Source organism: Aethalodelphis obliquidens, unplaced genomic scaffold, assembly GCF_003676395.1.
Source record: "Aethalodelphis obliquidens isolate GAN/ISIS:26980383/991018 unplaced genomic scaffold, ASM367639v1 scaffold21, whole genome shotgun sequence".
Classification (NCBI taxonomy): Eukaryota; Metazoa; Chordata; class Mammalia; order Artiodactyla; family Delphinidae; genus Aethalodelphis; species Aethalodelphis obliquidens.
This window is the reverse complement of record NW_020837965.1, coordinates 28,058,792-28,070,843: the sequence shown is the minus strand read 5'-3', so window position 1 is coordinate 28,070,843 and position 12,052 is coordinate 28,058,792. Positions and strand designations below refer to the sequence as shown.

The following is a 12,052-nucleotide window of genomic DNA, read 5'->3' as shown; positions in this document are numbered from 1 at the left end:
TGACCCCCGTCCCAGACGTACACACACCCTGCCACATTCCCTGACTACAGTTCTGTGCCTGCCTCTTCACAGAGCCTCCCAGACTGGGGGGGATGACCTGGTGCACCTGGGCCCTCCAGAGCCAGCGCGGGACTGACTCCTGACCTCAGCTCCACGGCTCGGGCCTGGGCAGGGGCCCCCGCTCGTCTCTTGGAGCTGGCTCTCAGCGCCGGGCCTCCGCACACGGAGCTGCACCATGTGCACCATGTGTCCTGGTGCCTCCGGAGGAGGGGTGCCTCAGGCAGGCGTGCGGACCAGGCTGCCCCCGGAGCACAGCGAGCCGCCCGCGACCCTCGCAGAGAGCCAGGGAGTGCGGGGAAAGCCGGCCGGGCCGCCCTCCCGGACTGTTCCACCCAAAGTAGGCGAAGGAAGCGCAGCGAGGCGCCGACTTCCGACGCTTTTAGAGGGGAAAACGCTTTCCAGAGCTTGGTTTCGTTGGCCCGCCCAGGGCCCAGCCGGGCGGGCGCGCCGGGCCGGGCAGGGGGCGGGGCCAGAGCCGCTTGGAGGGGCGGGGACGCTCCCCGGTGAGTTCCCGGATTGGTCCCCGAGCGGCCGGCGGGGCGCGCCGTCTCCCCATTGGCCTCCAGTCCGCGGGGCGGGGCCGCGCCAGCCCTGAGCTCCTGCCGCGGATCCCGGAGCCGGTCAAGCTTGCGGAGCCGTCTTATCAGCGCGGGCAGCTGGTGGCCTGTCCGTGCGCGAGCGCCCCGGCCCAATTCAATGGCCATTGTCCGCCGGCCTCTTTGTTCAGGAGGCGGCCACTTCCTGAGGGGCTGGGCTGGGGCTGGCGGGCAGGAAACGCTCTGAGCTGAGGCCCAGACACAGAGGCCGTCCGAACCCGGGGTCAGAGGGGACGGCCACCTGCCCGGAGCCACCCTAGGCTCGCTGTCGGGGCCTCCGAGCCGGACCAGGGGACGAAGCTGGGCTCAGCTCAGCCCTTTCCTCTGGGTCTCAGTCTGCCTGTCTGCAGGGTGGGTGGATGAGCCAGAATGTCCCCTCCTGGGGAAGACTTGGTGGGGACTGGGCTCGTGAGATCAGATCCTGTAGAGCTGGGGGAGGGGCATGGGAAGGAGGAGAGAGACCCTCTGGCAGAGGGGTGCTCCTCCCAGGTCTGGGCTCTTCCTCTGATCCCTGGCAGGGGTTGCAGGCCTGAAGAGGTTAAGCACAGCACCAGGCGGGACTCAAGCTCCGGAGGGTGGAAACCCAGCTCCCACTGCTCCCCTATAGAACGAGAGGAGGAGCCCACTGGGACTCCAGCCGGGAAGCAGGACTGTGGCCCGGCGGGGGAGTGAGGGAAACAGGGCCCCCGCGCTCCCCACCTGGGCCACGCCGCCCCTCCCTCCTTCACCTGGGCTCTGCCATGCAGTCCTGCCCATCGTGGACAGGCCGTCCACTTGGGGCCACACCAGGCCTCCACTTCCGTCGTGCCCTCTGCCCCAAGGTTGCCCGTTCACCAGGCCCCGTCAGTCAGCCCAGCGCAGCTCTCTGGCTGGGCCTCAGTCACATGCTCACCCACAGCTGAGAGCGGGGTCTGGGAGGGGATGGGAGACGGAGCTGGCCCCAGAGGCACGGCGTCCCGTTCTCACCATGCCAGCCAAGGCGCACGCGGCCCAACTGCTGCCCGCTCTCCCACCACACAGTGCGGAGCTCTCTGGGCCAGCCCCCAAGCCCGCCCCTCTCCCCAGCGCCCTGGAACCTGCTGCGGTTCCTTCCTCTGAACCCCCCTGTGGCCCATCCTGCAAAACCCTCCCGGACTCAATCCAACCCAACCAGAAAAAAATCACTGCGGGTATTTCAAATGGCGGGATTTAACATGAGGAGTTGGTCCCAGAGGTCTTGGTTGCCTGAGGCCAGAGGAGCCCAGGGTACAGTTGTCACCCAAAGCCCACCATGGCTGTGTCCCCGCGGTGCTGGGCTGCTGGCCGAGCCCCTCTGCAGCCTCGGGCAAGCCTCAACCCCTCTGAGCTCAGCTGTAACACCGGGGTTTGCGCAGAGACTTGAGGTGTCAGATGGAGAACACCCAGCGCAGTGCCAGGACATCGTAGGTGCTGTGCAAAGGGCAGCGAGCGTTCACAAAGGGCCTGAGCACCCACCAGGGAAAGGGGGGAGCTGTGCCACCCTGGAGGCTCCTTGGCTGGAGGTCACAAGGTCCAGGAGAGGCGGCGGCGGCTTGAACCTGATCCCATGTGAGAGGCCAAGTGGGGAGCTGATGTGGACGAGATCCTGGGGGGAAACACCTGTGAAGAATCAAGTGGGGGGCCAGACCCCATGCAGGGTGCCTGCCCCCGGGGAAAGCAGGAGAGGCAGGAGGCCCGGCAGGAGGGGCCTCAGGCTGCTGTGTGGCTGCAGGAAAGGGCCTCTGCACCCCTGCCGTGCTCCGTCTCTCCCTCGTGGGCAGGCGGCAGCCATGGGCAGCGAGGCCTTGGCGCCAAGGCCCCGTGCATCTGGAGGGCAGCAGCTGGGCCACCGTCCACCAGCCTCACAGCGGGATGTCCTAGTGAAGCCTCATCTCAGCCACACCGTCCCAGCCCGCTGTGGTGTCATCGATGCCTGCATAGAAGGGCCGTGTGTCCCCAAAGCAGGGCGGTTGGTCCCACCATCTCTGTGTTTTGGGCCCTGAAGGGGAGGAAGGTATGAACCGGAGCGGCCCCAGAGCTCCAGGGAGGGGGTCTGGCCGTGGTGGGGTTTGGGTGTGGGAGTGGCAGGAACCTCAGGCGAAGGCAGGAGGGTGGTCGGCCAGGGCCTCCCCCAGGAGAGACCAAGAGGCAAGTGGCCACAGGGCGGGGCCGTGGGCCGGGCTGCTCGCGGGTCACATGAGTCCTTGTGCCCTGGGGACAGAGAAAGGTTGAAACATGGAGGTCAGGGGAGGGCCCGACAGGCTGAGTGCCCTGGAGGACGCATCAGAGCTGGGAAGCAAGGGGAAGGGGGGACCAACAGGCAGCCCTGTCCTCAAGTGTAGAGGTGGGTGGGGACAGCGTCCTCATCACCCGGCCCAGAGGACTCCTCAGTGTGAGCCTGGGCCCAATGCTCTGTCCCAGGTGCCGGTGCCCTGCTCTGCGCCTCCCCCGTGCCCCACGGTGGGGTGCCGGGGTCAAACTCCCTCCACCGAGGTCCTGCCCGCAAACCTCTTCTCGAGAAGGGAAAGACCCCAGGGGTGCCCTCAGGATCCTGTCCCCACCCTCCAAGCAGGCCAGACATTCCCTGAGCTCTGGGTCTGACCACCCGGGCCACCCAGGGCTGCGCGTCACCCAGGACCTGCGGGTGGGCTCCTCGCACGTTCAGCCTCACACCCTGGTGTCCCTCGTCGGTCATTAACCACTGAGCTTCCTCATATCCAGGAATGCCCCCCAGGCCACCCCACCCTCTTCACCCAGAATATGGAAGGAGCCCAGGCACTGCTGCCGCTACCCCTCCCTGGAACCCGCTCCCCTCCACCCAGTACCATGGCCTGCCCTCACCGTGGCACCCCGTCTGCTCTGCCCCTGAACCCTCTTCCCCTGAGCAGCTCTCTTCATGGCCCTCCTGACTGGCTCCTGCTTAGCTGTTAGCACTCTGTCTGAGGTCCCCTCCTCCAGGAAGCCCCCCACGCCCTCTCCCAGCCCTGCTGCCGCCTGAACAGCTCCGGGGCCTCTGAACATATCCAAGCTGCTGGGGCTGGAGCTGAAGCTCGGGAAGGCAGGGGCTTGGAGGACGGCGGGTGGACCCCTCACCTGGCCCCGGGGCCCCAAGGGGTGCAGGGCCCTTGGGGCACCTGGCCCTGGCTGACTTGGCTAGAAGCTCCTCTTTGTGGGAGGTCTTGTGTGAATCACCCCTCAGGCGAAGGCACAAATGCAGGAAGTCGCCATTCTGTTAAACTCTATTTTCTCCCACAGAGGGGAAAGTCTGTCACACGAAGGGCATTGTTCCCAGGCTCGTGCTTTCCGGGCGGGCTCAGCTGCAGTGGGGCTTGCGCGTTCCCGGGGCTCCTGGCGGAGCTGTTTCCCTTCGAGACCCCGGGGCGCCTAGAGGTTGGGAGTGTGGGGCCTCGGTCCAGCCACCGGTGCAGGGCGACGCCGGCACGTCCACAGGACGGTGCACGTCCAGGAGCAGGCCCTGTGCGGGGCCAGAGCGAGGTCAGAGCTGGGGTCCCGCACGCCGCCGCTGCGCTCTCCACCTGCCTGTTGGCCTCGGGGTCCGGCCCAGGCCCTGCCCCAACTCCCCCTGCCTCCCCAGAAGGGCCCCCCAGCCGCGCCCTGCACCACCGGCAACCTCTGAGACCGGCCAGGGGACTCTGGCCAGTGGGCCCGTGCTGTCCCACGGCCCCAGCTCAGCTCGTCTCTGGCCTGCACGGGCCACTCTGTCCCGGGGAGACCTTGCCACGGCTGGGGGTCTGAGAGTCCAGACTATGCCGTGCCCCAGGGGGAAGCGGGGGGCGGGCGGGGCAGGCAGCCCTCACATGACCACACCCCCGCCCCGGGGCCACATCGAGTCGCACCTGGGTGCGTGGGCCACGGTGTAGTGAAGGAGCAGTGGTGTCGCCTGCATGTCGGCTCAGCTGTACGCGGGGAATGGCCGGTGACCGAGGGGCCGCCACGGGCACCCTGGGCGGCGTCAGTAAGGGTCGTGGACAGCAGGCACCCCCTCCCCGCATCCTGGGGGACCCCAGTGAGGAGTCTGGGCACCTGGGGTGCAGGTGTAGGGCCGCCCCCAGCACTGAGCCCCAGATTAGCGCCGGCACAGGTGGGGGGATGGGCAGGGGCTGAGGCCGGAGGGCGCGGGGGCTTTGGGGGCTTAGGATGGGTGGAGGCAAGCAGGAGGGGCTGGGCTGCTGGTCGAGGCCCTGGTGGGCCCTGCGGGCAGGGTAGGGAGAGGGCCCCACCCCTTGGTCCTGAGCACCTCTCCCAGCTCCGCAAGCTCTGTGGTGGAGCCCGGGCGTCCAGGCCGAGGTGGACAAAGAAGCCACGGGTCCGGCTGTTCTGGGCGGAATGACTGACCGGACGGGGCTTCACAGAGAAGCCCAAAGGGCAGGGGCTCAGGAAGCCGGAGGCAGGAGCCAGGGCTCAGAGAGAACCGAGAAGAGGCACGGACTCGGGAGGGATGAAGGGCCACCCTGACGACACAGCGGAGGATGGAGAAGGATGGGGAAACAGCAGCAGGTTCGCGATTCCCAGAAGGAGAAAAGAGGCGGGGACTCTTCTGAGACACAGAGTCTGAGGATTTGCCTTCATTGAAGATGAGGACTCAGGGCTCCAGTGGTTAAGCCTCCGCGCGTCCACTGCAGGGGGCGAGGGTTCAATCCCTGGTCAGGGAACTAGATCCCGCATGCCGTGCGGGGTGGCGGAAAAAAAAAAAAGCTGAGGACTCGGTGGGGAGGTCCTGTGATGTGTTTCCACACTGCCCCCTCCCGCCCGTCCTGCACGTCCCCGGGTCACCTAGGCCCCCCCACCCCCGTCCCTCTCACGCCTCCTCCAACCTGGCTGTTCTGAGTAGATCCCAGGCGTCACTTCACACTTCAGCTGTATTCCCACAAAGTAGCTATAATGCCGTCAGCACAGAGAACCTCTCAGGTTCCAGGCTCCTGGACGCTGCTAGGAACGGCGTTTGTACAGTTGGCCTGATGGAGATGCACACAAGGCCCACGCGTTGCGACCGCTGGCACGCGTCTTGAGCCTCTTCATCCTCAGGTTCTCCCTCCCGGCTGTCTTGAGTTTGCCCCGACCATATATCTTCTGTGGACCAGGACTGGAGTGTGGTCCTTGTGGAGGTGGTCGCTCATCAGAGGAACGAGGCTCTCTGCTTGTTTTTTTGTGGTGCTTTTTTTTTTTGTGGTGGTTATTATACCTAACATAAAATTGATCGTTTTAACCATTTTAAATTAGGAGACAGCAGGATCCAATATTTGTGAGATAAACAGCAGATCAACAACATACAACATGTATGCAACTAAAAACATAACCTCAGAGACTTCCCTGGTGGTGCAGTGGTTAAGATTCTGTGCTCCCAACGCAGGGGGCCCGGGTTCGATCCCTGGTCAGGGAACTAGATCCCACATGCCACAACTAAGGAGCCCATCTGCCGCAAGTAAGGATCTGGTGAGTCGCAACTAAGGAACCCGCCTGCCACAACTAAGATCCGGTGCAACCAAACAAATTAAATAAAATAAATATATTTTTAAACTCAAAAAACAAAAAAAACCCATAGCCTCAGAAGACAGAAAACAATAGGTGACAACTGACCCAACAGCAGTGGTTGGAGATGGAAAACCTCCAACTCGCCTCTCAGACACTGACAGCTCAAGCATCACAAGCAAAGTTGTGGACTGTGTGGATAACACAAGAAATAGAAAGAGGCACACTCTTTTTTTTTTTTTTTTTTTTTGCGGTACGCGGGCCTCTCACTGCTGTGGCCTCTCCCGTTGCGGAGCACAGGCTCCGGACGCGCAGGCTCAGCGGCCATGGCTCACGGGCCCAGCCGCCCTGTGGCATGTGGGATCTTCCCGGACCAGGGCATGAACCCATGTCCCCTGCATCGGCAGGCGGACTCCCAACCACTGCGCCACCAGGGAAGCCCGAGGCACACTCTTTTCTAGTACAAATGGGACATTCTCCAAATTAACATATATTATTAGGTCCCCAAAGAGGCCTCAGAATGGCTTGAGAAGTGAAAGCAGCCACCCTGGAGGTAAGTGGACAAGGAATCAGTACCTATGAAGTGCTGGAGGAAAGTGATTTCCAACCTAGAATTCTATACCTGCCCGAGCTATCATTCAAGTGTGAGGGTTTCGTAAAAACTTCTCAGACATGCAAGGTGTTAAAGTGTATCTTCCACGCATGCGCTCTCCAGCAGCTACTGAAGGATGGGCTCCATGAAAGCGAGAGTAACCAGGCGGACGGACCTCCAGCATCTAACTCAGGAGCAGGGGGAGGTGAGTGCACAGGGCGTTCTGAAGGGAGATGTCTGTAGGACAGCCGTGCCCCTGGGACCGTCAGCCACCCAGGTCAGACGGTGTGATGCAAGAGATGGCACGGCGGGGTTATCTGAGGATGGGGCTTCCCCAGGAGTGTCTCCTTTGGCCCATCTGACCTGTGCCGGAGGACTGGGAGATGGCCCTGGTGGGTTCAGAAGCAGAAATGCAGGACAGCCCAAGCCCCAGCCAGATGCCCCGCCTGTGGGGGGCCTGGATATCCCTAGGTCATCAGTGTCCCTGCCCACTGATGGCCCCAGAACAGTTCCTAAAAACCCTCAGGGAGGCTGAGGCCAGACCTGGACCCCATGGCTCTGCTCGGCTTCTCTTCTCCTGGTGCCTCCAGGTGAGCTTGGTCAAAACAGAAGAGACTATAGCTTGGGGGACACACACCGAATGCTGACAGGTTCAGAAGAGGCAGTGGACAGTCTACCTCGTCTGGAGGAAGTTACTTTGCTGGGGGCAGGGTCCTCCCCCTGCAGCTTCCAGGCCACCAGGAATGTGCTATATTCCGTGACCTGGCTCTTATTCTTTAAACTGTACTTTATACAAGGACATTTTTCATTCTCTTCTGCATGTACACATTTCACGTTTCAGTGTTTGTGAATCAGTGGCGCTCCTTCCCATGGCAGTAAGCCAGCAGGATCCTGATAGAAAGCAGGGCAGTGTTCCCAGCAGGAGGGAAACCACGCAGGAGTGGGTCAGCCGGCAGAGAGGAAGTCTGGACGTAGGCGATCTGGAGAAGCGAGGACAGCTGCTCCGTCTGGGCACACGGGGAGCCGCGCAGACCCCGAGTCTCTCCCAGGTGACTGCAGACCCGATGCCACCCCAACTCACCTTCCTGCCATTGGTTTTGCCACACTTGTTCTAACATTTGTAAGGAAAAAAGTCAATGATAAGTAAGTTAATTCTGAAAAAATGCCTGTAGAACCAGGCATCAAAACCACAGCACTGGTGGGCTTCCCTGGTGGTCCAGTAGTTAAGACTCTGCACTTCCAATGCAGGGGGCCTGGGTCCGATCCCTGGTCAGGGAACCAAGATCCCACATGCCACACAGTGAGGCCGAAAAAAAAAAAAAAGCCAAACCAGAGCGATGAGACAGGCTGATGCTGGTGCAGCCGTCTATGGAGGGTGGCGGGGTAGAGAAGGAAGCTTGAAGACACACCCCCCCGGGCGTCCACAGGTCACTCTGCTCTGTGCCCAGGCCGGGGGCCCAGGGCTCCCCTTTGGAGAGAGACACCAAGAGGCCCACAGAAAGGACCCCCCAGCACTGAAACCTGGGGGCCCCACCGGGGAGCTGGTTCGACAGTTTGCAGCACGGCCCCCCCAGTTGACAACACACCCACCCAGACACAGACGGGGTGCCCCCAGCTCCCGAATTAAAGGAAACAGAGAGAGTGAGCGTGGGCCAGAAAAACCCAACTGTACCCACAGTCGGGTAGAAGACACGAGAGGGGGAGAGAGAACAGCTCCCATCAAGTTAAAAATACAACGGGAGAGGGCTTCCCTGGTGGCGCAGTGGTTGAGAGTCCGCCTGCCGATGCAGGGGACACGGGTTCGTGCCCTGGTCCGGAAGGATCCCACATGCCACGGAGCGGCTGGGCCCGTGAGCCACGGCCGCTGAGCCTGCACATCCGGAGCCTGTGCTCCGCCACGGGAGAGGCCACAACAGTGAGAGGCCTGCGTACCGCAAAAAAAAAAAAATACAACGGGAGAAATATGGAAACGACAGATGGACTGAAAGATAAAACTGAGAAACTCTCCTGTAAAGACAAAGAGACATAAATAAAGAGGAAAGTTAAGAAAATTGGGATCGTTCCCGTAATCGAACATCCAACTAACCGGAGTTGCAGTCAGAAGAGAGAAAATGGAAGGAAAAAAACGATCAAAGAAACAATACGAAGATTTCCCAAACGGAAGGGCACCTGTTTCCAGACTGAAACGGTCACTGCCTACTTGGCCAGGGATTGAGAAACCCAGGGTATTACAGAAGCTGGGGACCCAAATGGCTGCAGAGGGAAAGGAGTTCCCCACAAATGGTCAGGGACTAGAAAGGCACGGCGGCTCAGCGGTCAGCCTGGTGCTGGAAGCTTCGTCGTGGGAAAATGACACTCCTACCAGAATTACCCATCTGGTCAGGCATCCATCAGGGTGAGGGGCTGGTGACATTTCCACGCACGTGAACATCCTCCCTAATCAGCTTTCACGAGGCATTTCGAGGACAAGAAGGACATGCACCAGCAAAATGAGGAAGGGAACCAGGGACGGGGAGGCATGGGGCCAGCGGCCTGGGGCTGGAACTCACCTGGGAGATAGGAGACCCCTGGGTCCTGGAGGAGGAAGCGCCAGCCCAGGGCGAAGGGAGGAGGGCCCCGGGGAGCTGCCACCAAGACAGACCAGCTGCAGGACAAGCGGGGCGTTGACCTTGGCGGGGGCGACAGGTTCTCCAGAGAGACAGAACGCACGTGTGACGTGTGTTACGTGTAGAAGTGTAAAGCAGGCTGGATACGTGCACCCACGGATCGCGAGGAGCTGGCTCACGCACTGTCACGGAAGCTGACAAGTCCCCAGGGCTGCAGCGGGCCAGCTGGAGACCCAGGGGAGCCGGACGTGTGAGGTCCTGCCTGAGTCTGTGTCCAAAGGCAGGAGGCCGCTGTCCGAGCTGGAGTCTGTCGGGCCAGGAGAGCCGATTCTGCATCACTCGCTTCTGCTCTGTTGAGGCCTCCGGGACTGGACGAGGCCCACCCGCGAGGGGAGGGCACCTGCTTGCGTCAGACCACCCGTTCAGATGTTACTCTCACCGGAGACGCCCAGAAGAAAGTCTCACCCAATACCTGGGCACCCGTGGCCCAGCCAAGTCCATACATAAAATTAAACATCACAGAAGGAAAGGAGGAGAAGGCAGGGGTTAGATCAGGAAATCAGAATTACCTGTGGCAGGAAGGGTAACCAGAATGCACTCCAGATGCTACGGGGTGCTCCCTCTCATCAGGGACAGTGACACCCGGCACTGACTCAGCTGGCGGTCCTGAGGGGGACGCACTGGGAGAGAAGGAAGGGGACGTGCGGGTGTGGAGCCCTCCAGGGCCGCGAGCCTGAGGCAGTGGCCACCTCTCCCATGTCCACTCCCTCCCTCCTCACCTCCTCTTCACAGTCCTAGCCTGGGGTTGGGGGCATTCACCCTCCCTGGCGTGTGCTCAGGGAAGGCACTGTGCCCCCCACAACCTGGCCCAGATCTTAGAGGTGAAAGGTCACTGGTCCTCACAATGGGGGCTTCTGGGCAAGCGTTTCCTCCTAATTTGCAAAGAGACTCTCCTCCCCTTTACTGATGCCACTGCGTCTGTAGGTGATGCCTGGGCCACAGCAGCCATGTTGAGATCATGAGGTTGAGTAGGGGCTGACCTGCTGTGCCAGGGGGACATGCTCTATGGAAGGCTTTGGGGCCTCCTCCTTCCAGACTTCTCGTGGGAGACTGCCGACCCCACGCTGTTGGAGCTATTCTGGTGGCTCTCCTGGCTGCCTGTGGCTGAGCTGGCCTGACCAGTGCAGTCAGAGAAGAACGCCCACAACCAATAAATCAAGAAACGGCCGCGTGAGCAGAGACGCCTGGAGGAGAAACATCCAAAGGACCAGCCCGAAGGCTTGACAGTGGCCGCCTCTGGGGGGTTGGACTGTGGAGAGGGCTGGGCTGGGGGCTGGTGGTTTTGTGTGAGTCTTGCACTAACATTGAACGTTCCTCTTTTTCCTTTTGCTGTGTACGTGCATCACTTTGAAAAAGAGCAAAACACTCAAACCAAATGAAACTAAAACTCCAGCACAAACAAGAAACGCTTAACCACCACTAAAGCTCCCTAACTCAGGTGAAAGGAAAAGGCTTCCTGGGACTTCCCTGATGGTCCAGCGCTTAGGACTCGGTGCTCTCTCCGCCGTGGCCCGGCTTCAGTCCCTGGTCGGGGAACTAAATGCTGCGAGCGCTGTGGCGCGGCCATAAAGACACAAGAAAAGGCTGCCCCAGGCGCCCAGAAAAGTCGGGGGTTGCATGGCCCCTGCTTTCTGTTGCTGCCCCTGGCACCCCCCTGAGGACCTCAAAAGGTGAGACCTCTAGCCCCAGAAGGTAGCCTTACTGCGCCTGGGCCCTCAGCCCTTTGCTTAGCATGCCAGACCCACTGGTGCCCAGCCTGGATGCCCTTTGCTCCTGGCTGCAGAGACGCAGAGGGTAGGGTGCCGCCCCTGCAAACACAACACTTGGGGGCAGCTCGTCATCAGTAACCAGGTGGCGTGAATCCAGCCCCCTGCCAGCTGCCCCAGGCCCTCTCCTCCTCTGCCTACTCCCTGCTTTTGGGGCATCACTATTCCTCTGGACCTGGTGTCTGCTACACCCCTGTAGCTCAGCAGTGTCACCCCTGGAGCCCCGCCCAACCCCTCACTCGGGCCCCGTCCTCAGGCTTCCTCTGCACCCACTTCTGCCGCCAGCCAGCAGGCTCCCACGCCCACGCCCCTGACCTTGACCCTCCCCGACTGCCCCGTGGCTCAGCCTGCGTCCAGGCTTGCGTTCTGTGCCTGTTTTGGACGCCCAGCCCGACTCCCCCGCTTCCCGCTGCCCACCAGCCCCTCCGGTCCTCACCACCCTCCATCCCTGGGGTCTGTCACATCAGGAACTCCCTGACCAGTATCCTCACCTCTCTGGACCCACGGGCTCCCCGTCACCCCCTCTGGGCAAAGGCTGAGCCCTGGAGGAAGCCGATGTCCACCTGTCCACTTGCCCAGGCTGCTGGCGCCGTCCGAGGGCCTCCTCCAGCCTTGTGCCAGTAGGAAGCCCCACTCACCAGGCGACCGGGACTCCAGGCCCCCGACCCCATGGGGTCCACATGCAGCCACCCTCTCCACCCGCCCCACTCTTGGTAGATGACCTCGTCCCTGCCTCCTACAGAGGAAGGGGAGGCGGCGGCCAGCAGGAGTTTCCCCCCGTCCTGCCAGGGCCCAGCAGACTGAATCCCACCCGGGACCCCGCCCTGGCTCTCGCATCCACACCGTACTCCCAGAACCCTCGAATGGGGAACCTTACACGGCAAA

The 12,052-nt window shown here is 61.7% G+C and overlaps 1 long non-coding RNA gene across 1 annotated transcript; it reads right to left on the bottom strand.

Annotated features, from left to right (window-relative positions):
* Positions 1-1,952: 1,952 nt before the first annotated feature.
* LOC113627736 (uncharacterized) lies at positions 1,953-10,067 on the bottom strand. The gene is made up of 4 exons (XR_003435713.1): positions 9,285-10,067; positions 5,489-5,856; positions 3,747-5,326; positions 1,953-2,864 (listed from the first exon to the last, which is right to left on the bottom strand). It is a non-coding gene; the product is annotated as an uncharacterized LOC113627736 (long non-coding RNA).
* Positions 10,068-12,052: the final 1,985 nt, after the last annotated feature.